Raw genomic sequence first — 26528 nt, forward strand, 5'->3', positions numbered from 1 at the left:
CTCTTTCTTTACCTCTTCTCTTTCTTCACCTCTTCTCTTTCTTTACCTATTCTCTTTCTTTACCTCTTCTGTCTTTACCTCTTCTCTTTCATTACCTATTCTGTCTTTACCTCTTCTCTTTCCTTACCTCTTCTCTTTCTTTACCTATTTTCTTTCTTTACCTCTTCTGTCTTTACCTCTTCTCTTTCTTTACTTGTTCTCTTTCTTTACCTCTTCTGTCTTTACCTCTTCTGTCTTTACCTCTTCTCTTTCTTTACCTCTTCTGTCTTTACCTCTTCTCTTTCTATCTATCTTCTGTCTTTACCTCTTCTCTTTCTTTACCTCTTCTCTTTCTTTACCTCTTCTGTCTTTACCTCTTCTCTTTACCTCTTCTCTTTCTTTACCTATTCTCTTTCTTTACCTCTTCTGTCTTCACCTCTTCTCTTTCTTTACCTCTTCTCTTTCTTCACCTCTTCTCTTTCTTTACCTCTGCTGTCTTTACCTCTTCTCTTTCTTTACCTCTTCTGTCTTTACCTCTTCTCTTTCCTTACCTCTTCTCTTTCTTTACCTATTCTCTTTCTTTACCTCTTCTCTTTCTTTACCTCTTCCGTCTTTACCTCTTCTCTTTACCTCTTCTCTTTCTTTACCTATTCTCTGTCTTTACCTCTTCTGTCTTTACCTCTTCTCTTTCTTTACCTCTTCTGTCTTTACCTCATCTGTCTTTACCTCTTCTCTTTCTTTACCTCTTCTCTTTCTTTACCCCTTCTATCTTTACCTCTTCTCTTTCTTTACCTCTTCTCTTTCTTTACCTCTTCTGTCTTTACCTCTTCTCTTTCTTTACCTCTTCTGTCTTTACCTCTTCTCTTCCTTTACCTCTTCTGTCTTTACCTCTTCTCTTTCTTTACCTATTCTCTTTCTTTACCTCTTCTCTTTCTATCTATCTTCTGTCTTTACCTCTTCTCTTTCTTTACCTCTTCTCTTTCTTTACCTCTTCTCTTTACCTCTTCTCTTTCTTTACCTCTTCTCTTTCTTTACCTCTTCTGTCTTTACCTCTTCTCTTTCTTTACCTCTTATGTCTTTACCTCTTCTCTTTCTTTACCTCTTCTGTCTTTACCTCTTCTCTTTCTTTACCTCTTCTGTCTTTACCTATTCTCTTACTTTACCTCTTCTCTTTCTTTACCTATTCTCTTTCTTTACCTCTTCTGTCCTTACCTCTTCTGTCTTTATTTCTTCTGTCTTTACCTCTTCTCTTCCTTTAACTCTTCTCTTTCTTTACCTCTTCTGTCTTTACCTCTTCTCTTTCTTTACCTCTTCTCTTTCTTTACCTCTTCTTTCTTTACCTCTTCTGTCTTTACCTTTTCTCTTTCTTTACCTCTTCTGTCTTTACCTATTCTCTTACTTTACCTCTTCTCTTTCTTTACCTCTTCTGTCTTTACCTCTTCTCTTTCTTTACCTCTTCTCTTTCTTTACCTATTTTCTTTCTTTACCCCTTCTGTCTTTACCTCTTCTCTTTCTTTACCTCTTCTCTTTCTTTACCTCTTCTGTCTTTACCTCTTCTCTTTCTTTACCTCTTATGTCTTTACCTCTTCTCTTTCTTTACCTCTTCTGTCTTTACCTCTTCTCTTTCTTTACCTCTTCTGTCTTTACCTCTTCTCTTTCTTTATCTTTTCTGTCTTTACCTATTCTATTACTTTACCTCTTCTCTTTCTTTACCTATTCTCTTTCTCTTTACCTCTTCTGTCCTTACCTCTTCTGTCTTTATTTCTTCTGTCTTTACCTCTTCTCTTTCTTTACCTATTCTCTTTCTTTACCTCTTCTCTTTCTATCTATCTTCTGTCTTTACCTCTTCTCTTTCTTTACCTCTTCTGTCTTTACCTCTTCTCTTTACCTCTTCTCTTTCTTTACCTATTCTCTTTCTTTACCTCTTCTGTCTTCACCTCTTCTCTTTCTTTACCTCTTCTCTTTCTTCACCTCTTCTCTTTCTTTACCTATTCTCTTTCTTTACCTCTTCTGTCTTTACCTCTTCTCTTTCATTACCTATTCTGTCTTTACCTCTTCTCTTTCCTTACCTCTTCTCTTTCTTTACCTATTTTCTTTCTTTACCTCTTCTGTCTTTACCTCTTCTCTTTCTTTACTTGTTCTCTTTCTTTACCTCTTCTGTCTTTACCTCTTCTGTCTTTACCTCTTCTCTTTCTTTACCTCTTCTGTCTTTACCTCTTCTCTTTCTATCTATCTTCTGTCTTTACCTCTTCTCTTTCTTTACCTCTTCTCTTTCTTTACCTCTTCTGTCTTTACCTCTTCTCTTTACCTCTTCTCTTTCTTTACCTATTCTCTTTCTTTACCTCTTCTGTCTTCACCTCTTCTCTTTCTTTACCTCTTCTCTTTCTTCACCTCTTCTCTTTCTTTACCTCTGCTGTCTTTACCTCTTCTCTTTCTTTACCTCTTCTGTCTTTACCTCTTCTCTTTCCTTACCTCTTCTCTTTCTTTACCTATTCTCTTTCTTTACCTCTTCTCTTTCTTTACCTCTTCCGTCTTTACCTCTTCTCTTTACCTCTTCTCTTTCTTTACCTATTCTCTGTCTTTACCTCTTCTGTCTTTACCTCTTCTCTTTCTTTACCTCTTCTGTCTTTACCTCATCTGTCTTTACCTCTTCTCTTTCTTTACCTCTTCTCTTTCTTTACCCCTTCTATCTTTACCTCTTCTCTTTCTTTACCTCTTCTCTTTCTTTACCTCTTCTGTCTTTACCTCTTCTCTTTCTTTACCTCTTCTGTCTTTACCTCTTCTCTTCCTTTACCTCTTCTCTTTCTTTACCTCTTCTGTCTTTAACTCTTCTCTTTCTTTACCTCTTCTCTTTCTTTACCTCTTCTTTCTTTACCTCTTCTGTCTTTACCTTTTCTCTTTCTTTACCTCTTCTGTCTTTACCTCTTCTCTTTCTTTACCTCTTCTGTCTTTACCTATTCTCTTACTTTACCTCTTCTCTTTCTTTACCTCTTCTTTCTTTACCTATTCTCTTTCTTTACCTCTTCTCTTTCTTTACCTCTTCCGTCTTTACCTCTTCTCTTTACCTCTTCTCTTTCTTTACCTATTCTCTGTCTTTACCTCTTCTGTCTTTACCTCTTCTCTTTTTTTACCTCTTCTGTCTTTACCTCATCTGTCTTTACCTCTTCTCTTTCTTTACCTCTTCTCTTTCTTTACCCCTTCTATCTTTACCTCTTCTCTTTCTTTACCTCTTCTCTTTCTTTACCTCTTCTGTCTTTACCTCTTCTCTTTCTTTACCTCTTCTGTCTTTACCTCTTCTCTTCCTTTACCTCTTCTCTTTCTTTACCTCTTCTGTCTTTAACTCTTCTCTTTCTTTACCTCTTCTCTTTCTTTACCTCTTCTTTCTTTACCTCTTCTGTCTTTACCTTTTCTCTTTCTTTACCTCTTCTGTCTTTACCTCTTCTCTTTCTTTACCTCTTCTGTCTTTACCTATTCTCTTACTTTACCTCTTCTCTTTCTTTACCTCTTCTGTCTTTACCTCTTCTCTTTCTTTACCTCTTCTCTTTCTTTACCTCTTCTGTCTTTACCTCTTCTCTTTCTTTACCTCTTCTGTCTTTACCTCTTCTGTCTTTACCTCTTCTCTTTCTTTACCTCTTCTCTTTCTTTACCCCTTCTGTCTTTACCTCTTCTCTTTCTTTACCTCTTCTGTCTTTACCTCTTCTGTCTGTACCTCTTCTCTTTCTTTACCTCTTCTGTCTTTACCTCTTCTGTCTTTACCTCTTCTCTTTCTTTACCTCTTCTCTTTCTTTACCCCTTCTGTCTTTACCTCTTCTCTTTCTTTACCTCTTCTCTTTCTTTACCCCTTCTGTCTTTACCTCTTCTCTTTCTTTACCTCTTCTCTTTCTTTACCTCTTCTGTCTTTACCTCTTCTCTTTCTTTACCTCTTCTGTCTTTACCTCTTCTCTTTCTTTACCTCTTCTGTCTTTACCTCTTCTGTCTTTACCTCTTCTCTTTCTTTCCCTCTTCTCTTTCTTTACCTCTTCTGTCTTTACCTCTTCTGTCTTTACCTCTTCTCTTTCTTTAACTCTTCTGGCTTTACCTCTTCTCTTTCTTTACCTCTTCTCTTTCTATCTATCTTCTGTCTTTACCTCTTCTTTCTTTACCTCTTCTCTTTCTTTACCTCTTCTGTCTTTACCTCTTCTCTTTCTTTACCTCTTCTGTCTTTACCTCTTCTCTTTCTTTACCTCTTCTCTTTCTTTACCTATTTTCTTTCTTTACCCCTTCTGTCTTTACCTCTTCTCTTTCTTTACCTCTTCTCTTTCTTTACCTCTTCTGTCTTTACCTCTTCTCTTTCTTTACCTCTTATGTCTTTACCTCTTCTCTTTCTTTACCTCTTCTGTCTTTACCTCTTCTCTTTCTTTACCTCTTCTGTCTTTACCTCTTCTCTTTCTTTACCTTTTCTGTCTTTACCTATTCTCTTACTTTACCTCTTCTCTTTCTTTACCTATTCTCTTTCTTTACCTATTCTGTCTTTATTTCTTCTGTCTTTACCTCTTCTCTTTCTTTACCTCTTCTCTTTCTTTACCTCTTCTTTCTTTACCTCTTCTGTCTTTACCTTTTCTCTTTCTTTACCTCTTCTGTCTTTACCTCTTCTCTTTCTTTACCTCTTCTGTCTTTACCTATTCTCTTACTTTACCTCTTCTCTTTCTTTACCCCTTCTGTCTTTACCTCTTCTCTTTCTTTACCTCTTCTCTTTCTTTACCTCTTCTGTCTTTACCTCTTCTCTTTCTTTACCTCTTCTGTCTTTACCTCTTCTGTCTTTACCTCTTCTCTTTCTTTACCTCTTCTCTTTCTTTACCCCTTCTGTCTTTACCTCTTCTCTTTCTTTACCTCTTCTGTCTTTACCTCTTCTGTCTGTACCTCTTCTCTTTCTTTACCTCTTCTGTCTTTACCTCTTCTGTCTTTACCTCTTCTCTTTCTTTACCTCTTCTCTTTCTTTACCCCTTCTGTCTTTACCTCTTCTCTTTCTTTACCTCTTCTCTTTCTTTACCCCTTCTGTCTTTACCTCTTCTCTTTCTTTACCTCTTCTCTTTCTTTACCTCTTCTGTCTTTACCTCTTCTCTTTCTTTACCTCTTCTGTCTTTACCTCTTCTCTTTCTTTACCTCTTCTGTCTTTACCTCTTCTGTCTTTACCTCTTCTCTTTCTTTCCCTCTTCTCTTTCTTTACCTCTTCTGTCTTTACCTCTTCTGTCTTTACCTCTTCTCTTTCTTTAACTCTTCTGGCTTTACCTCTTCTCTTTCTTTACCTCTTCTCTTTCTATCTATCTTCTGTCTTTACCTCTTCTGTCTTTACCTCTTCTCTTTCTTTACCTCTTCTGTCTTTACCTCTTCTCTTTCTTTACCTCTTCTGTCTTTACCTCTTCTCTTTCTTTACCTCTTCTCTTTCTTTACCTATTTTCTTTCTTTACCCCTTCTGTCTTTACCTCTTTTCTTTCTTTACCTCTTCTCTTTCTTTACCTCTTCTGTCTTTACCTCTTCTCTTTCTTTACCTCTTATGTCTTTACCTCTTCTCTTTCTTTACCTCTTCTGTCTTTACCTCTTCTCTTTCTTTACCTCTTCTGTCTTTACCTCTTCTCTTTCTTTACCTTTTCTGTCTTTACCTATTCTCTTACTTTACCTCTTCTCTTTCTTTACCTATTCTCTTTCTTTACCTATTCTGTCTTTATTTCTTCTGTCTTTACCTCTTCTCTTTCTTTACCTATTCTCTTTCTTTACCTCTTCTCTTTCTATCTATCTTCTGTCTTTACCTCTTCTCTTTCTTTACCTATTCTCTTTCTTTACCTCTTCTGTCTTCACCTCTTCTCTTTCTTTACCTCTTCTCTTTCTTCACCTCTTCTCTTTCTTTACCTCTGCTGTCTTTACCTCTTCTCTTTCTTTACCTCTTCTGTCTTTACCTCTTCTCTTTCCTTACCTCTTCTCTTTCTTTACCTATTATCTTTCTTTACCTCTTCTCTTTCTTTACCTCTTCTCTTTCTATCTATCTTCTGTCTTTACCTCTTCTGTCTTTACCTCTTCTCTTTCTTTACCTCTTCTCTTTCTATCTATCTTCTGTCTTTACGTCTTCTCATTACCTCTTCTCTTTCTTTACCTCTTCTCTTTACCTCTTCTCTTTCTTTACCTATTCTCTTTCTTTACCTCTTCTGTCTTTACCTCTTCTGTCTTTACCTCTTCTCTTTCCTTACCTCTTCTCTTTCTTTACCTATTCTCTTTCTTTACCTCTTCTCTTTCTTTACCTCTTCTCTTCCTTTACCTCTTCTGTCTTTACCTCTTCTGTCTTTACCTCTTCTCTTTCTTTACCTCTTCTGTCTTTACCTCTTCTGTCTTTACCTCTTCTGTCTTTACCTCTTCTCTTTCTTTACCTCTTCTCTTTCTTTACCTATTTTCTTTCTTTACCCCTTTTGTCTTTACCTCTTCTCTATCTTTACCTCTTCTCTTTCTTTACCTCTTCTGTCTTTACCTCTTCTCTTTCTTTACCTCTTCTGTCTTTACCTCTTCTCTTTCTTTACCTCTTCTGTCTTTACCTCTTCTCTTTCTTTACCTCTTCTGTCTTTACATATTCTCTTACTTTACCTCTTCTCTTTCTTTACCTATTCTCTTTCTTTACCTCTTCTCTTTCTATCTATCTTCTGTCTTTACCTCTTCTCTTTCTTTACCTCTTCTCTTTCTTTACCTCTTCTGTCTTTACCTCTTCTCTTTACCTCTTCTCTTTCTTTACCTATTCTCTTTCTTTACCTCTTCTGTCTTCACCTCTTCTCTTTCTTTACCTCTTCTCTTTCTTCACCTCTTCTCTTTCTTTACCTCTTCTGTCTTTACCTCTTCTCTTTCTTTACCTCTTCTGTCTTTACCTCTTCTCTTTCCTTACCTCTTCTCTTTTTTTACCTATTCTCTTTCTTTACCTCTTCTATTTCTTTACCTCTTCTCTTTCTATCTATCTTCTGTCTTTACCTCTTCCCTTTACCTCTTCTCTTTCTTTACCTATTCTCTTTCTTTACCTCTTCTGTCTTTACCTCTTCTCTTTCTTTACCTCTTCTCTTTCTTCACCTTTTCTCTTTTTTACCTCTTCTGTCTTTACCTCTTCTCTTTCTTTACTTCTTCTGTCTTTACTTCTTCTCTTTCCTTACCTCTTCTCTTTCTTTACCTCTTCTCTTTCTTTACCTCTTCTCTTTCTTTACCTCTTCTCTTCCTTTACCTCTTCTGTCTTTACCTCTTCTGTCTTTACCTCTTCTCTTTCTTTACCTCTTCTGTCTTTACCTCTTCTGTCTTTACCTCTTCTCTTTCTTTACCTCTTCTCTTTCTTTACCCTTTCTGTCTTTACCTCTTCTCTTTCTTTACCTCTTCTGTCTTTACCTCTTCTGTCTGTACCTCTTCTCTTTCTTTACCTCTTCTGTCTTTACCTCTTCTGTCTTTAACTCTTCTTTTTCTTTACCTCTTCTCTTTCTTTACCCCTTCTGTCTTTACCTCTTCTTTTTCTTTACCTCTTCTCTTTCTTTACCTCTTCTGTCTTTACTTCTTCTCTTTCTTTACCTCTTCTGTCTTTACCTCTTCTCTTTCTTTACCTCTTCTGTCTTTACCTCTTCTGTCTTTACCTCTTCTCTTTCTTTACCTCTTCTGTCTTTACCTCTTCTGTCTTTACCTCTTCTCTTTCTTTACCTCTTCTGTCTTTACCTCTTCTGTCTTTACCTCTTCTCTTTCTTTACCTCTTCTCTTTCTTTACCCCTTCTTCCTTTACCTCTTCTCTTTCTTTACCTCTTCTCTTTCTTTACCTCTTCTGTCTTTACCTCTTCTCTTTCCTTACCTCTTCTCTTTCTTTACCTCTTCTCTTTCTTTACCTATTCTCTTTCTTTACCTCTTCTGTCTTTACCTCTTCTCTTTCTTTACCTGTTCTCTTTCTTTACCTCTTCTGTCTTTACCTCTTCTGTCTTTACCTCTTCTCTTTCTTTACCTCTTCTGTCTTTACCTCTTCTCTTTCTTTACCTATTCTCTTTCTTTACCTCTTCTCTTTCTATCTATCTTCTGTCTTTACCTCTTCTCTTTCTTTACCTCTTCTCTTTCTTTACCTCTTCTCTTTACCTCTTCTCTTTCTTTACCTCTTCTCTTTCTTTACCTCTTCTGTCTTTACCTCTTCTCTTTCTTTACCTCTTATGTCTTTACCTCTTCTCTTTCTTTACCTCTTCTGTCTTTACCTCTTCTCTTTCTTTACCTCTTCTGTCTTTACCTATTCTCTTACTTTACCTCTTCTCTTTCTTTACCTATTCTCTTTCTTTACCTCTTCTGTCCTTACCTCTTCTGTCTTTATTTCTTCTGTCTTTACCTCTTCTCTTCCTTTAACTCTTCTCTTTCTTTACCTCTTCTGTCTTTACCTCTTCTCTTTCTTTACCTCTTCTCTTTCTTTACCTCTTCTTTCTTTACCTCTTCTGTCTTTACCTTTTCTCTTTCTTTACCTCTTCTGTCTTTACCTCTTCTCTTTCTTTACCTCTTCTGTCTTTACCTATTCTCTTACTTTACCTCTTCTCTTTCTTTACCTCTTCTGTCTTTACCTCTTCTCTTTCTTTACCTCTTCTCTTTCTTTACCTATTTTCTTTCTTTACCCCTTCTGTCTTTACCTCTTCTCTTTCTTTACCTCTTCTCTTTCTTTACCTCTTCTGTCTTTACCTCTTCTCTTTCTTTACCTCTTATGTCTTTACCTCTTCTCTTTCTTTACCTCTTCTGTCTTTACCTCTTCTCTTTCTTTACCTCTTCTGTCTTTACCTCTTCTCTTTCTTTATCTTTTCTGTCTTTACCTATTCTATTACTTTACCTCTTCTCTTTCTTTACCTATTCTCTTTCTCTTTACCTCTTCTGTCCTTACCTCTTCTGTCTTTATTTCTTCTGTCTTTACCTCTTCTCTTTCTTTACCTATTCTCTTTCTTTACCTCTTCTCTTTCTATCTATCTTCTGTCTTTACCTCTTCTCTTTCTTTACCTCTTCTGTCTTTACCTCTTCTCTTTACCTCTTCTCTTTCTTTACCTATTCTCTTTCTTTACCTCTTCTGTCTTCACCTCTTCTCTTTCTTTACCTCTTCTCTTTCTTCACCTCTTCTCTTTCTTTACCTATTCTCTTTCTTTACCTCTTCTGTCTTTACCTCTTCTCTTTCTTTACCTCTTCTCTTTCTTCACCTTTTCTCTTTTTTACCTCTTCTGTCTTTACCTCTTCTCTTTCTTTACTTCTTCTGTCTTTACTTCTTCTCTTTCCTTACCTCTTCTCTTTCTTTACCTCTTCTCTTTCTTTACCTCTTCTCTTTCTTTACCTCTTCTCTTCCTTTACCTCTTCTGTCTTTACCTCTTCTGTCTTTACCTCTTCTCTTTCTTTACCTCTTCTGTCTTTACCTCTTCTGTCTTTACCTCTTCTCTTTCTTTACCTCTTCTCTTTCTTTACCCTTTCTGTCTTTACCTCTTCTCTTTCTTTACCTCTTCTGTCTTTACCTCTTCTGTCTGTACCTCTTCTCTTTCTTTACCTCTTCTGTCTTTACCTCTTCTGTCTTTAACTCTTCTTTTTCTTTACCTCTTCTCTTTCTTTACCCCTTCTGTCTTTACCTCTTCTTTTTCTTTACCTCTTCTCTTTCTTTACCTCTTCTGTCTTTACTTCTTCTCTTTCTTTACCTCTTCTGTCTTTACCTCTTCTCTTTCTTTACCTCTTCTGTCTTTACCTCTTCTGTCTTTACCTCTTCTCTTTCTTTACCTCTTCTGTCTTTACCTCTTCTGTCTTTACCTCTTCTCTTTCTTTACCTCTTCTGTCTTTACCTCTTCTGTCTTTACCTCTTCTCTTTCTTTACCTCTTCTCTTTCTTTACCCCTTCTTCCTTTACCTCTTCTCTTTCTTTACCTCTTCTCTTTCTTTACCTCTTCTGTCTTTACCTCTTCTCTTTCCTTACCTCTTCTCTTTCTTTACCTCTTCTCTTTCTTTACCTATTCTCTTTCTTTACCTCTTCTGTCTTTACCTCTTCTCTTTCTTTACCTGTTCTCTTTCTTTACCTCTTCTGTCTTTACCTCTTCTGTCTTTACCTCTTCTCTTTCTTTACCTCTTCTGTCTTTACCTCTTCTCTTTCTTTACCTATTCTCTTTCTTTACCTCTTCTCTTTCTATCTATCTTCTGTCTTTACCTCTTCTCTTTCTTTACCTCTTCTCTTTCTTTACCTCTTCTCTTTACCTCTTCTCTTTCTTTACCTCTTCTCTTTCTTTACCTCTTCTGTCTTTACCTCTTCTCTTTCTTTACCTCTTATGTCTTTACCTCTTCTCTTTCTTTACCTCTTCTGTCTTTACCTCTTCTCTTTCTTTACCTCTTCTGTCTTTACCTATTCTCTTACTTTACCTCTTCTCTTTCTTTACCTATTCTCTTTCTTTACCTCTTCTGTCCTTACCTCTTCTGTCTTTATTTCTTCTGTCTTTACCTCTTCTCTTCCTTTAACTCTTCTCTTTCTTTACCTCTTCTGTCTTTACCTCTTCTCTTTCTTTACCTCTTCTCTTTCTTTACCTCTTCTTTCTTTACCTCTTCTGTCTTTACCTTTTCTCTTTCTTTACCTCTTCTGTCTTTACCTCTTCTCTTTCTTTACCTCTTCTGTCTTTACCTATTCTCTTACTTTACCTCTTCTCTTTCTTTACCTCTTCTGTCTTTACCTCTTCTCTTTCTTTACCTCTTCTCTTTCTTTACCTATTTTCTTTCTTTACCCCTTCTGTCTTTACCTCTTCTCTTTCTTTACCTCTTCTCTTTCTTTACCTCTTCTGTCTTTACCTCTTCTCTTTCTTTACCTCTTATGTCTTTACCTCTTCTCTTTCTTTACCTCTTCTGTCTTTACCTCTTCTCTTTCTTTACCTCTTCTGTCTTTACCTCTTCTCTTTCTTTATCTTTTCTGTCTTTACCTATTCTATTACTTTACCTCTTCTCTTTCTTTACCTATTCTCTTTCTCTTTACCTCTTCTGTCCTTACCTCTTCTGTCTTTATTTCTTCTGTCTTTACCTCTTCTCTTTCTTTACCTATTCTCTTTCTTTACCTCTTCTCTTTCTATCTATCTTCTGTCTTTACCTCTTCTCTTTCTTTACCTCTTCTGTCTTTACCTCTTCTCTTTACCTCTTCTCTTTCTTTACCTATTCTCTTTCTTTACCTCTTCTGTCTTCACCTCTTCTCTTTCTTTACCTCTTCTCTTTCTTCACCTCTTCTCTTTCTTTACCTATTCTCTTTCTTTACCTCTTCTGTCTTTACCTCTTCTCTTTCATTACCTATTCTGTCTTTACCTCTTCTCTTTCCTTACCTCTTCTCTTTCTTTACCTATTTTCTTTCTTTACCTCTTCTGTCTTTACCTCTTCTCTTTCTTTACTTGTTCTCTTTCTTTACCTCTTCTGTCTTTACCTCTTCTGTCTTTACCTCTTCTCTTTCTTTACCTCTTCTGTCTTTACCTCTTCTCTTTCTATCTATCTTCTGTCTTTACCTCTTCTCTTTCTTTACCTCTTCTCTTTCTTTACCTCTTCTGTCTTTACCTCTTCTCTTTACCTCTTCTCTTTCTTTACCTATTCTCTTTCTTTACCTCTTCTGTCTTCACCTCTTCTCTTTCTTTACCTCTTCTCTTTCTTCACCTCTTCTCTTTCTTTACCTCTGCTGTCTTTACCTCTTCTCTTTCTTTACCTCTTCTGTCTTTACCTCTTCTCTTTCCTTACCTCTTCTCTTTCTTTACCTATTCTCTTTCTTTACCTCTTCTCTTTCTTTACCTCTTCCGTCTTTACCTCTTCTCTTTACCTCTTCTCTTTCTTTACCTATTCTCTGTCTTTACCTCTTCTGTCTTTACCTCTTCTCTTTCTTTACCTCTTCTGTCTTTACCTCATCTGTCTTTACCTCTTCTCTTTCTTTACCTCTTCTCTTTCTTTACCCCTTCTATCTTTACCTCTTCTCTTTCTTTACCTCTTCTCTTTCTTTACCTCTTCTGTCTTTACCTCTTCTCTTTCTTTACCTCTTCTGTCTTTACCTCTTCTCTTCCTTTACCTCTTCTCTTTCTTTACCTCTTCTGTCTTTAACTCTTCTCTTTCTTTACCTCTTCTCTTTCTTTACCTCTTCTTTCTTTACCTCTTCTGTCTTTACCTTTTCTCTTTCTTTACCTCTTCTGTCTTTACCTCTTCTCTTTCTTTACCTCTTCTGTCTTTACCTATTCTCTTACTTTACCTCTTCTCTTTCTTTACCTCTTCTGTCTTTACCTCTTCTCTTTCTTTACCTATTTTCTTTCTTTACCCCTTCTGTCTTTACCTCTTCTCTTTCTTTACCTCTTCTCTTTCTTTACCTCTTCTGTCTTTACCTCTTCTCTTTCTTTACCTCTTCTGTCTTTACCTCTTCTGTCTTTACCTCTTCTCTTTCTTTACCTCTTCTCTTTCTTTACCCCTTCTGTCTTTACCTCTTCTCTTTCTTTACCTCTTCTGTCTTTACCTCTTCTGTCTGTACCTCTTCTCTTTCTTTACCTCTTCTGTCTTTACCTCTTCTGTCTTTACCTCTTCTCTTTCTTTACCTCTTCTCTTTCTTTACCCCTTCTGTCTTTACCTCTTCTCTTTCTTTACCTCTTCTCTTTCTTTACCTCTTCTGTCTTTACCTCTTCTCTTTCTTTACCTCTTCTGTCTTTACCTCTTCTCTTTCTTTACCTCTTCTGTCTTTACCTCTTCTGTCTTTACCTCTTCTCTTTCTTTCCCTCTTCTCTTTCTTTACCTCTTCTGTCTTTACCTCTTCTGTCTTTACCTCTTCTCTTTCTTTAACTCTTCTGGCTTTACCTCTTCTCTTTCTTTACCTCTTCTCTTTCTATCTATCTTCTGTCTTTACCTCTTCTGTCTTTACCTCTTCTCTTTCTTTACCTCTTCTGTCTTCATTTCTTCTGTCTTTACCTCTTCTCTTTCTTTACCTATTCTCTTTCTTTACCTCTTCTCTGTCTATCTATCTTCTGTCTTTACCTCTTCTGTCTTTACCTCTTCTCTTTCTTTACCTCTTCTCTTTCTATCTATCTTCTGTCTTTACGTCTTCTCATTACCTCTTCTCTTTCTTTACCTCTTCTCTTTACCTCTTCTCTTTCTTTACCTATTCTCTTTCTTTACCTCTTCTGTCTTTACCTCTTCTGTCTTTACCTCTTCTCTTTCCTTACCTCTTCTCTTTCTTTACCTATTCTCTTTCTTTACCTCTTCTCTTTCTTTACCTCTTCTCTTCCTTTACCTCTTCTGTCTTTACCTCTTCTGTCTTTACCTCTTCTCTTTCTTTACCTCTTCTGTCTTTACCTCTTCTGTCTTTACCTCTTCTGTCTTTACCTCTTCTCTTTCTTTACCTCTTCTCTTTCTTTACCTATTTTCTTTCTTTACCCCTTCTGTCTTTACCTCTTCTCTATCTTTACCTCTTCTCTTTCTTTACCTCTTCTGTCTTTACCTCTTCTCTTTCTTTACCTCTTCTGTCTTTACCTCTTCTCTTTCTTTACCTCTTCTGTCTTTACCTCTTCTCTTTCTTTACCTCTTCTGTCTTTACATATTCTCTTACTTTACACTACCGTTCAAAAGTTTGGGATCACCCAAACAATTTCGTGTTTTCCATGAAAAGTCACACTTATTCACCACCATATGTTGTGAAATGAATAGAAAATAGAGTCAAGACATTGACAAGGTTAGAAATAATGATTTGTATTTGAAATAAGATTTTTTTTACATCAAACTTTGCTTTCGTCAAAGAATCCTCCATTTGCAGCAATTACAGCATTGCAGACCTTTGGCATTCTAGCTGTTAATTTGTTGAGGTAATCTGGAGAAATTGCACCCCACGCTTCCAGAAGCAGCTCCTACAAGTTGGATTGGTTGGATGGGCACTTCTTTGAGCAGATTGAGTTTCTGGAGCATCACATTTGTGGGGTCAATTAAACGCTCAAAATGGCCAGAAAAAGAGAACTTTCATCTGAAACTCGACAGTCTATTCTTGTTCTTAGAAATGAAGGCTATTCCATGCGAGAAATTGCTAAGAAATTGAAGATTTCCTACACCGGTGTGTACTACTCCCTTCAGAGGACAGCACAAACAGGCTCTAACAGGTACTATTTAATGAAGATGCCAGCTGGGGACCTGTGAGGCGTCTGTTTCTCAAACTAGAGACTCTAATGTACTTATCTTCTTGCTCAGTTGTGCAACGCGGCCTCCCACTTCTTTTTCTACTCTGGTTAGAGCCTGTTTGTGCTGTCCTCTGAAGGGAGTAGTACACACCGGTGTAGGAAATCTTCAATTTCTTAGCAATTTCTCGCATGGAATAGCCTTCATTTCTAAGAACAAGAATAGACTGTCGAGTTTCAGATGAAAGTTCTCTTTTTCTGGCCATTTTGAGCGTGTAATTGACCCCACAAATGTGATGCTCCAGAAACTCAATCTGCTCAAAGAAGTGCCCCTCCAACCAATCCAACTTGTGGGAGCTGCTTCTGGAAGCGTGGGGTGCAATTTCTCCAGATTACCTCAACAAATTAACAGCTAGAATGCCAAAGGTCTGCAATGCTGTAATTGCTGCAAATGGAGGATTCTTTGACGAAAGCAAAGTTTGATGTAAAAAAAATCTTATTTCAAATACAAATCATTATTTCTAACCTTGTCAATGTCTTGACTCTATTTTCTATTCATTTCACAACATATGGTGGTGAATAAGTGTGACTTTTCATGGAAAACACAAAATTGTTTGGGTGATCCCAAACTTTTGAACGGTAGTGTACCTCTTCTCTTTCTTTACCTATTCTCTTTCTTTACCTCTTCTCTTTCTATCTATCTTCTGTCTTTACCTCTTCTCTTTCTTTACCTCTTCTCTTTCTTTACCTCTTCTGTCTTTACCTCTTCTCTTTACCTCTTCTCTTTCTTTACCTATTCTCTTTCTTTACCTCTTCTGTCTTCACCTCTTCTCTTTCTTTACCTCTTCTCTTTCTTCACCTCTTCTCTTTCTTTACCTCTTCTGTCTTTACCTCTTCTCTTTCTTTACCTCTTCTGTCTTTACCTCTTCTCTTTCCTTACCTCTTCTCTTTCTTTACCTATTCTTTTTCTTTACCTCTTCTATTTCTTTACCTCTTCTCTTTCTATCTATCTTCTGTCTTTACCTCTTCCCTTTACCTCTTCTCTTTCTTTACCTATTCTCTTTCTTTACCTCTTCTGTCTTTACCTCTTCTCTTTCTTTACCTCTTCTCTTTCTTCACCTTTTCTCTTTTTTACCTCTTCTGTCTTTACCTCTTCTCTTTCTTTACCTCTTCTGTCTTTACTTCTTCTCTTTCTTTACCTCTTCTCTTTCTTTACCTCTTCTCTTTCTTTACCTCTTCTCTTCCTTTACCTCTTCTGTCTTTACCTCTTCTGTCTTTACCTCTTCTCTTTCTTTACCTCTTCTGTCTTTACCTCTTCTGTCTTTACCTCTTCTCTTTCTTTACCTCTTCTCTTTCTTTACCCTTTCTGTCTTTACCTCTTCTCTTTCTTTACCTCTTCTGTCTTTACCTCTTCTGTCTGTACCTCTTCTCTTTCTTTACCTCTTCTGTCTTTACCTCTTCTGTCTTTACCTCTTCTTTTTCTTTACCTCTTCTCTTTCTTTACCCCTTCTGTCTTTACCTCTTCTTTTTCTTTACCTCTTCTCCTTCTTTACCTCTTCTGTCTTTACCTCTTCTCTTTCTTTACCTCTTCTGTCTTTACCTCTTCTCTTTCTTTACCTCTTCTGTCTTTACCTCTTCTGTCTTTACCTCTTCTCTTTCTTCACCTCTTCTCTTTCTTTACCCCTTCTGTCTTTACCTCTTCTCTTTCTTTACCTCTTCTGTCTTTACCTCTTCTGTCTTTACCTCTTCTCTTTCTTTACCTCTTCTGTCTTTACCTCTTCTGTCTTTACCTCTTCTCTTTCTTTACCTCTTCTCTTTCTTTACCCCTTCTTCCTTTACCTCTTCTCTTTCTTTACCTCTTCTCTTTCTTTACCTCTTCTGTCTTTACCTCTTCTCTTTCCTTACCTCTTCTCTTTCTTTACCTCTTCTCTTTCTTTACCTCTTCTCTTTCTTTACCTATTCTCTTTCTTTACCTCTTCTGTCTTTACCTCTTCTCTTTCTTTACCTGTTCTCTTTCTTTACCTCTTCTGTCTTTACCTCTTCTGTCTTTACCTCTTCTCTTTCTTTACCTCTTCTGTCTTTACCTCTTCTCTTTCTTTACCTCTTCTCTTTCTTTACCTCTTCTCTTCCTTTACCTCTTCTGTCTTTACCTCTTCTGTCTTCATTTCTTCTGTCTTTACCTCTTCTCTTTCTTTACCTATTCTCTTTCTTTACCTCTTCTCTGTCTATCTATCTTCTGTCTTTACCTCTTCTGTCTTTACCTCTTCTCTTTCTTTACCTCTTCTCTTTCTTCACCTCTTCTCTTTTTTTTACCTCTTCTGTCTTTACCTCTTCTCTTTCCTTACCTCTTCTCTTTCTTTACCTATTCTCTTTCTTTACCTCTTCTCTTTCTTTACCTCTTCTCTTCCTTTACCTCTTCTCTTTCTTTACCTCTTCTGTCTTTACCTCTTCTGTCTTTACCTCTTCTGTCTTTACCTCTTCTCTTTCTTTACCTCTTCTCTTTCTTTACCTATTTTCTTTCTTTACCCCTTCTGTCTTTACCTCTTCTCTATCTTTACCTGTTCTCTTTCTTTACCTCTTCTGTCTTTACCTCTTCTCTTTCTTTACCTCTTCTGTCTTTACCTCTTCTCTTTCTTTACCTCTTCTGTCTTTACCTCTTCTCTTTCTTTACCTCTTCTGTCTTTACCTCTTCTCTTTACCTCTTCTCTTTCTTTACCTATTCTCTTTCTTTACCTCTTCTCTTTCTTTACCTATTCTCTTTCTTTACCTCTTCTCTTTCTTTACCTCTTCTGTCTTTACCTCTTCTCTTTACCTCTTCTCTTTCTTTACCTATTCTCTTACTTTACCTCTTCTCTTTCTTTACCTATTCTCTTTCTTTACCTCTTCTCTTTCTATTTATCTTCTGTCTTTACCTCTTCTCTTTCTTTACCTCTTCTCTTTCTTTACCTCTTCTGTCTTTACCTCTTCTCTTTACCTCTTCTCTTTCTTTACCTATTCTCTTTCTTTACCTCTTCTGTCTTCACCTCTTCTCTTTCTTTACCTATTCTCTTTCTTCACCTCTTCTCTTTCTTTACCTCTTCTGTCTTTACCTCTTCTCTTTCTTTACCTCTTCTGTCTTTACCTCTTCTCTTTCCTTACCTCTTCTCTTTCTTTACCTATTCTCTTTCTTTACCTCTTCTATTTCTTTACCTCTTCTCTTTCTATCTATCTTCTGTCTTTACCTCTTCCCTTTACCTCTTCTCTTTCTTTACCTATTCTCTTTCTTTACCTCTTCTGTCTTTACCTCTTCTCTTTCTTTACCTCTTCTCTTTCTTCACCTTTTCTCTTTTTTACCTCTTCTGTCTTTACCTCTTCTCTTTCTTTACCTCTTCTGTCTTTACTTCTTCTCTTTCCTTACCTCTTCTCTTTCTTTACCTCTTCTCTTTCTTTACCTCTTCTCTTTCTTTACCTCTTCTCTTCCTTTACCTCTTCTGTCTTTACCTCTTCTGTCTTTACCTCTTCTCTTTCTTTACCTCTTCTGTCTTTACCTCTTCTGTCTTTACCTCTTCTCTTTCTTTACCTCTTCTCTTTCTTTACCCTTTCTGTCTTTACCTCTTCTCTTTCTTTACCTCTTCTGTCTTTACCTCTTCTGTCTGTACCTCTTCTCTTTCTTTACCTCTTCTGTCTTTACCTCTTCTGTCTTTAACTCTTCTTTTTCTTTACCTCTTCTCTTTCTTTACCCCTTCTGTCTTTACCTCTTCTTTTTCTTTACCTCTTCTCTTTCTTTACCTCTTCTGTCTTTACTTCTTCTCTTTCTTTACCTCTTCTGTCTTTACCTCTTCTCTTTCTTTACCTCTTCTGTCTTTACCTCTTCTGTCTTTACCTCTTCTCTTCTTTACCTCTTCTGTCTTTACCTCTTCTGTCTTTACCTCTTCTCTTTCTTTACCTCTTCTGTCTTTACCTCTTCTGTCTTTACCTCTTCTCTTTCTTTACCTCTTCTCTTTCTTTACCCCTTCTTCCTTTACCTCTTCTCTTTCTTTACCTCTTCTCTTTCTTTACCTCTTCTGTCTTTACCTCTTCTCTTTCCTTACCTCTTCTCTTTCTTTACCTCTTCTCTTTCTTTACCTCTTCTCTTTCTTTACCTATTCTCTTTCTTTACCTCTTCTGTCTTTACCTCTTCTCTTTCTTTACCTGTTCTCTTTCTTTACCTCTTCTGTCTTTACCTCTTCTGTCTTTACCTCTTCTCTGTCTTTACCTCTTCTGTCTTTACCTCTTCTCTTTCTTTACCTATTCTCTTTCTTTACCTCTTCTCTTTCTATCTATCTTCTGTCTTTACCTCTTCTCTTTCTTTACCTCTTCTCTTTCTTTACCTCTTCTCTTTACCTCTTCTCTTTCTTTACCTCTTCTCTTTCTTTACCTCTTCTGTCTTTACCTCTTCTCTTTCTTTACCTCTTATGTCTTTACCTCTTCTCTTTCTTTACCTCTTCTGTCTTTACCTCTTCTCTTTCTTTACCTCTTCTGTCTTTACCTATTCTCTTACTTTACCTCTTCTCTTTCTTTACCTATTCTCTTTCTTTACCTCTTCTGTCCTTACCTCTTCTGTCTTTATTTCTTCTGTCTTTACCTCTTCTCTTTCTTTACCTATTCTCTTTCTTTACCTCTTCTCTTTCTATCTATCTTCTGTCTTTACCTCTTCTCTTTCTTTACCTCTTCTCTTTCTTTACCTCTTCTGTCTTTACCTCTTCTCTTTACCTCTTCTTTTTCTTTACCTATTCTCTTTCTTTACCTCTTCTGCCTTCACCTCTTCTCTTTCTTTACCTCTTCTCTTTCATTACCTATTCTGTCTTTACCTCTTCTCTTTCCTTACCTCTTCTCTTTCTTTACCTATTTTCTTTCTTTACCTCTTCTGTCTTTACCTCTTCTCTTTTTTTACCTGTTCTCTTTCTTTACCTCTTCTGTCTTTACCTCTTCTGTCTTTACCTCTTCTCATTCTTTACCTCTTCTGTCTTTACCTCTTCTCTTTCTATCTATCTTCTGTCTTTACCTCTTCTCTTTCTTTACCTCTTCTCTTTCTTTACCTCTTCTGTCTTTACCTCTTCTCTTTACCTCTTCTCTTTCTTTACCTCTTCTCTTTCTTTACCTCTTCTGTCTTCACCTCTTCTCTTTCTTTACCTCTTCTCTTTCTTCACCTCTTCTCTTTCTTTACCTCTGCTGTCTTTACCTCTTCTCTTTCTTTACCTCTTCTGTCTTTACCTCTTCTCTTTCCTTACCTCTTCTCTTTCTTTACCTATTCTCTTTCTTTACCTCTTTTGTCTTTACCTATTCTCTTTCTTTACCTCTTCTCTTTCTTCACCTCTTCTCTTTCTTTACCTCTTCTGTCTTTACCTCTTCTCTTTCTTCACCTCTTCTGTCTTTACCTCTTCTCTTTCTTTACCTCTTCTGTCTTTACCTCTTCTGTCTTTACCTCTTCTCTTTCTTTCCCTCTTCTCTTTCTTTACCTCTTCTGTCTTTACCTCTTCTGTCTTTACCTCTTCTCTTTCTTTACCTCTTCTGTCTTTACCTCTTCTCTTTCTTTACCTCTTCTCTTTCTATCTATCTTCTGTCTTTACCTCTTTTGTCTTTACCTCTTCTCTTTCTTTAACCCTTCTGTCTTTATTTCTTCTGTCTTTACCTCGTCTCTTTCTTTACCTATTCTCTTTCTTTACCTCTTCTCTTTCTATCTATCTCCTGTCTTTACCTCTTCTCTTTCTTCACCTCTTCTCTTTCTTTACCTCTTCTGTCTTTACCTCTTCTCTTTCTTTACCTCTTCTGTCTTTACCTCTTCTCTTTCCTTACCTCTTCTCTTTCTTTACCTATTCTCTTTCTTTACCTCTTCTCTTTCTTTACCTCTTCTCTTTCTTTACCTCTTCTCTTCCTTTACCTCTTCTGTCTTTACCTCTTCTGTCTTTACCTCTTCTCTTTCTTTACCTCTTCTCTTTCTTTACCTCTTCTGTCTTTACCTCTTCTCTTACTTTACCTCTTCTGTCTTTACCTCTTCTGTCTTTACCTCTTCTCTTTCTTTACCTATTCTCTTTCTTTACCTCTTCTCTTTCTATCTATCTTCTGTCTTTACCTCTTCTCTTTCTTTACCTCTTCTCTTTCTTTTCCTCTTCTGTCTTTACCTCTTCTCTTTACCTCTTCTCTTTCTTTACCTATTCTCTTTCTTTACCTCTTTTGTCTTTACCTATTCTCTTTCTTTACCTCTTCTGTTTCTTCACCTCTTCTCTTTCTTTACCTCTTCTGTCTTTACCTCTTCTCTTTCTTTACCTCTGTTGTCTTTACCTCTTCTCTTTCCTTACCTCTTCTCTTTCTTTAGCTATTCTCTTTCTTTACCTCTTCTCTTTCTTTACCTCTTCTCTTTCTTTACCTCTTCTCTTCCTTTACCTCTTCTGTCTTTACCTCTTCTGTCTTTACCTCTTCTCTTTCTTTACCTCTTCTCTATCTTTACCTCTTCTCTTCCTTTACCTCTTCTGTCTTTACCTCTGCTGTCTTTACCTCTTCTCTTTCTTTACCTCTTCTGTCTTTACCTATTCTCTTTCTTTACCTCTTCTCTGTCTATCTATCTTCTGTCTTTACCTCTTCTGTCTTTACCTCTTCTCTTTCTTTACCTCTTCTCTTTCTATCTATCTTCTGTCTTTACGTCTTCTCTTTACCTCTTCTCTTTCTTTACCTCTTCTCTTTACCTCTTCTCTTTCTTTACCTATTCTCTTTCTTTACCTCTTCTGTCTTTACCTCTTCTCTTTCTTTACCTCTTCTCTTTCTTCACCTCTTCTCTTTTTTTACCTCTTCTGTCTTTACCTCTTCTCTTTCCTTACCTCGTCTCTTTCTTTACCTATTCTCTGTCTTTACCTCTTCTCTTTCCTTACCTCTTCTCTTTCTTTACCTATTTTCTTTCTTTACCTCTTCTGTCTTTACCTCTTCTCTTTCTTTACCTGTTCTCTTTCTTTACCTCTTCTGTCTTTACCTCTTCTGTCTTTACCTCTTCTCTTTCTTTACCTCTTCTGTCTTTACCTCTTCTCTTTCTATCTATCTTCTGTCTTTACCTCTTCTCTTTCTTTACCTCTTCTCTTTCTTTACCTCTTCTGTCTTTACCTCTTCTCTTTACCTCTTCTCTTTCTTTACCTATTCTCTTTCTTTACCTCTTCTGTCTTCACCTCTTCTCTTTCTTTACCTCTTCTCTTTCTTCACCTCTTCTCTTTCTTTACCTCTGCTGTCTTTACCTCTTCTCTTTCTTTACCTCTTCTGTCTTTACCTCTTCTCTTTCCTTACCTCTTCTCTTTCTTTACCTATTCTCTTTCTTTACCTCTTCTCTTTCTTTACCTCTTCCGTCTTTACCTCTTCTCTTTACCTCTTCTCTTTCTTTACCTATTCTCTGTCTTTACCTCTTCTGTCTTTACCTCTTCTCTTTCTTTACCTCTTCTGTCTTTACCTCTTCTGTCTTTACCTCTTCTCTTTCTTTACCTCTTCTCTTTCTTTACCCCTTCTGTCTTTACCTCTTCTCTTTCTTTACCTCTTCTCTTTCTTTACCTCTTCTGTCTTTACCTCTTCTCTTTCTTTACCTCTTCTGTCTTTACCTCTTCTGTCTTTACCTCTTCTCTTCCTTTACCTCTTCTCTTTCTTTACCTCTTCTGTCTTTACCTCTTCTCTTTCTTTACCTCTTTTCTTTCTTTACCTCTTCTCTTTACCTCTTCTCTTTCTTTACCTATTCTCTTTCTTTACCTCTTCTGTCTTTACCTCTTCTCTTTCTTTACCTCTTCTTTTTCTTTACCGATTCTGTTTTTACCTCTTCTCTTTCTTTACCTTTTCTGTCTTTACCTATTCTCTTACTTTACCTCTTCTCTTTCTTTACCTATTCTCTTTCTTTACCTCTTCTGTCCTTACCTCTTCTGTCTTTATTTCTTCTGTCTTTACCTCTTCTCTTTCTTTACCTATTCTCTTTCTTTACCTCTTCTGTCCTTACCTCTTCTGTCTTTATTTCTTCTGTCTTTACCTCTTCTCTTTCTTTACCTATTCTCTTTCTTTACCTCTTCTGTCTTTACCTCTTCTCTTTCTTTACCTCTTCTCTTTCTTCACCTCTTCTCTTTTTTTACCTCTTCTGTCTTTACCTCTTCTCTTTCCTTACCTCGTCTCTTTCTTTACCTATTCTCTGTCTTTACCTCTTCTCTTTCCTTACCTGTTCTCTTTCTTTACCTATTTTCTTTCTTTACCTCTTCTGTCTTTACCTCTTCTCTTTCTTTACCTGTTCTCTTTCTTTACCTCTTCTGTCTTTACCTCTTCTGTCTTTACCTCTTCTCTTTCTTTACCTCTTCTGTCTTTACCTCTTCTCTTTACCTCTTCTCTTTCTTTACCTATTCTCTTTCTTTACCTCTTCTGTCTTCACCTCTTCTCTTTCTTTACCTCTTCTCTTTCTTCACCTCTTCTCTTTCTTTACCTCTGCTGTCTTTACCTCTTCTCTTTCTTTACCTCTTCTGTCTTTACCTCTTCTCTTTCCTTACCTCTTCTCTTTCTTTACCTATTCTCTTTCTTTACCTCTTCTCTTTCTTTACCTCTTCCGTCTTTACCTCTTCTCTTTACCTCTTCTCTTTCTTTACCTATTCTCTGTCTTTACCTCTTCTGTCTTTACCTCTTCTCTTTCTTTACCTCTTCTGTCTTTACCTCTTCTGTCTTTACCTCTTCTCTTTCTTTACCTCTTCTCTTTCTTTACCCCTTCTGTCTTTACCTCTTCTCTTTCTTTACCTCTTCTCTTTCTTTACCTCTTCTGTCTTTACCTCTTCTCTTTCTTTACCTCTTCTGTCTTTACCTCTTCTGTCTTTACCTCTTCTCTTCCTTTACCTCTTCTCTTTCTTTACCTCTTCTGTCTTTACCTCTTCTCTTTCTTTACCTCTTTTCTTTCTTTACCTCTTCTCTTTACCTCTTCTCTTTCTTTACCTATTCTCTTTCTTTACCTCTTCTGTCTTTACCTCTTCTCTTTCTTTACCTCTTCTTTTTCTTTACCGATTCTGTTTTTACCTCTTCTCTTTCTTTACCTTTTCTGTCTTTACCTATTCTCTTACTTTACCTCTTCTCTTTCTTTACCTATTCTCTTTCTTTACCTCTTCTGTCCTTACCTCTTCTGTCTTTATTTCTTCTGTCTTTACCTCTTCTCTTCCTTTACCTCTTCTGTCTTTACCTCTTGTCTTTACCTCTTCTCTTTCTTTACCTCTTCTGTCTTTACATCTTCTGTCTTTACCTCTTCTCTTTCTTTACCTCTTCTCTATCTTAACCCCTTCTGTCTTTACCTCTTCTCTTTCTTTACCTCTTCTCTTTCTTTACCTCTTCTGTCTTTACCTCTTCTCTTTCTTTACCTCTTCTGTCTTTACCTCTTCTCTTTCTTTACCTCTTCTGTCTTTACCTCTTCTGTCTTTACCTCTTCTCTTTCTTTCCCTCTTCTCTTTCTTTACCTCTTCTGTCTTTACCTCTTCTGTCTTTACCTCTTCTCTTTCTTTAACTCTTCTGTCTTTACCTCTTCTCTTTCTTTACCTCTTCTCTTTCTATCTATATTCTGTCTTTACCTCTTCTGTCTTTACCTCTTCTCTTTCTTTACCTCTTCTGTCTTCATTTCTTCTGTCTTTACCTCTTCTCTTTCTTTACCTATTCTCTTTCTTTACCTCTTCTCTGTCTATCTATCTTCTGTCTTTACCTCTTCTGTCTTTACCTCTTCTCTTTCTATCTATCTTCTGTCTTTACGTCTTCTCTTTACCTCTTCTCTTTCTTTACCTCTTCTCTTTACCTCTTCTCTTTCTTTACCTATTCTCTTTCTTTACCTCTTCTGTCTTTACCTCTTCTCTTTCTTTACCTCTTCTCTCACTTCACCTCTTCTCTTTTTTTACCTCTTCTGTCTTTACCTCTTCTCTTTCCTTACCTCGTCTCTTTCTTTACCTATTCTCTGTCTTTACCTCTTCTCTTTCCTTACCTCTTCTCTTTCTTTACCTATTTTCTTTCTTTACCTCTTCTGTCTTTACCTCTTCTCTTTCTTTACCTGTTCTCTTTCTTTACCTCTTCTGTCTTTACCTCTTCTGTCTTTACCTCTTCTCTTTCTTTACCTCTTCTGTCTTTACCTCTTCTCTTTCTATCTATCTTCTGTCTTTACCTCTTCTCTTTCTTTACCTCTTCTCTTTCTTTACCTATTCTCTTTCTTTACCGCTTCTCTTTCTTTACCTCTTCTGTCTTTACCTCTTCTCTTTCTTTACCTCTTCTCTTCCTTTACCTCTTCTGTCTTTACCTCTTCTCTTTCTTTACCTCTTCTGTCTTTAACTCTTCTGTCTTTACCTCTTCTCTTTCTTTACCTCTTCTGTCTTTACCTCTTCTCTTTCTTTACCTCTTCTGTCTTTACCTATTCTCTTACTTTACCTCTTCTCTTTCTTTACCTCTTCTGTCTTTACCTCTTCTGTCTTTACCTCTTCTCTTTCTTTACCTCTTCTGTCTGTACCTCTTCTGCCTTTACCTCTTTTCTTTCTTTACCTCTTCTCTTTCTTTACCTCTTCTGTCTTTGCCTCTTCTGTCTTTACCTATTCTCTTACTTTACCTCTTCTCTTTCTTTACCTCTTCTCTTTCTTTAGCTCTTCTGTCTTTACCTCTTCTCTTTCTTTACCTCTTCTCTTTCTTTACCTCTTCTCTTTCTTTACCTCTTCTCTTTCTTTACCTCTTCTCTTCCTTTACCTCTTCTGTCTTTACCTCTTCTGTCTTTACCTCTTCTCTTTCTTTACCTATTCTGTCTTTACCTCTTCTCTGTCTTTACCTCTTCTGTCTTTACCTCTTCTGTCTTTACCTCTTCTCTTTCTTTACCTCTTCTCTTGCTTTACCTATTTTCTTTCTTTACCCCTTCTGTCTTTACCTCTTCTGTCTTTACCTCTTCTCTGTCTTTACCTCTTCTGTCTTTACCTCTTCTGTCTTTACCTCTTCTCTTTCTTTACCTCTTCTCTTTCTTTACCTATTTTCTTTCTTTACCCCTTCTGTCTTTACCTCTTCTCTATCTTTACCTCTTCTCTTTCTTTACCTCTTCTGTCTTTACCTCTTCTCTTTATTTACCTCTTCTGTCTTTACCTCTTCTCTTTCTTTACCTCTTCTGTCTTTACCTCTTCTCTTTCTTTACCTCTTCTGTCTTTACCTCTTCTCTTTCTTTACCTCTTCTGTCTTTACATATTCTCTTACTTTACCTCTTCTCTTTCTTTACCTATTCTTTTTCTTTACCTCTTCTCTTTCTATCTATCTTCTGTCTTACCTCTTCTCTTTCTTTACCTCTTCTCTTTCTTTACCTCTTCTCTTTCTTTACCTCTTCTGTCTTCACCTCTTCTCTTTCTTTACCTCTTCTCTTTCTTCACCTCTTCTCTTTCTTTACCTCTTCTGTCTTTACCTCTTCTCTTTCTTTACCTCTTCTGTCTTTACCTCTTCTCTTTCCTTACCTCTTCTCTTTCTTTACCTATTCTCTTTCTTTACCTCTTCTATTTCTTTACCTCTTCTCTTTCTATCTATCTTCTGTCTTTACCTCTTCTCTTTACCTCTTCTCTTTCTTTACCTATTCTCTTTCTTTAACTCTTCTGTCTTTACCTCTTCTCTTTCTTTACCTCTTCTCTTTCTTCACCTTTTCTCTTTTTTACCTCTTCTGTCTTTACCGCTTCTCTTTCTTTACCTCTTCTGTCTTTAATTCTTCTCTTTCCTTACCTCTTCTCTTTCTTTACCTCTTCTCTTTCTTTACCTCTTCTCTTTCTTTACCTCTTCTCTTCCTTTACCTCTTCTGTCTTTACCTCTTGTCTTTACCTCTTCTCTTTCTTTACCTCTTCTGTCTTTACCTCTTCTGTCTTTACCTCTTCTCTTTCTTTACCTCTTCTCTTTCTTTACCCCTTCTGTCTTTACCTCTTCTCTTTCTTTACCCCTTCTGTCTTTACCTCTTCTCTTTCTTTACCTCTTCTCTTTCTTTACCTCTTCTGTCTTTACCTCTTCTCTTTCTATACCTCTTCTGTCTTTACCTCTTCTCTTTCTTTACCTCTTCTGTCTTTACCTCTTCTGTCTTTACCTCTTCTCTTTCTTTACCTCTTCTCTTTCTTTACCCCTTCTGTCTTTACCTCTTCTCTTTCTTTACCTCTTCTGTCTTTACCTCTTCTGTCTTTACCTCTTCTCTTTCTTTACCTCTTCTGTCTTTACCTCTTCTATCTTTACCTCTTCTCTTTCTTTACCTCTTCTCTTTCTTTACCCCTTCTTTCTTTACCTCTTCTCTTTCTTTACCTCTTCTCTTTCTTTACCTCTTCTGTCTTTACCTCTTCTCTTTCTTTACCTCTTCTGTCTTTACCTCTTCTCTTTCTTTACCTCTTCTCTTTCTTTACCTCTTCTCTTTCTTTACCGCTTCTCTTTCTTTACCTCTTCTGTCTTTACC

The sequence above is a fragment of the Lampris incognitus genome, chromosome 1, assembly GCF_029633865.1.
Source record: "Lampris incognitus isolate fLamInc1 chromosome 1, fLamInc1.hap2, whole genome shotgun sequence".
Taxonomy (NCBI): Eukaryota; Metazoa; Chordata; class Actinopteri; order Lampriformes; family Lampridae; genus Lampris; species Lampris incognitus.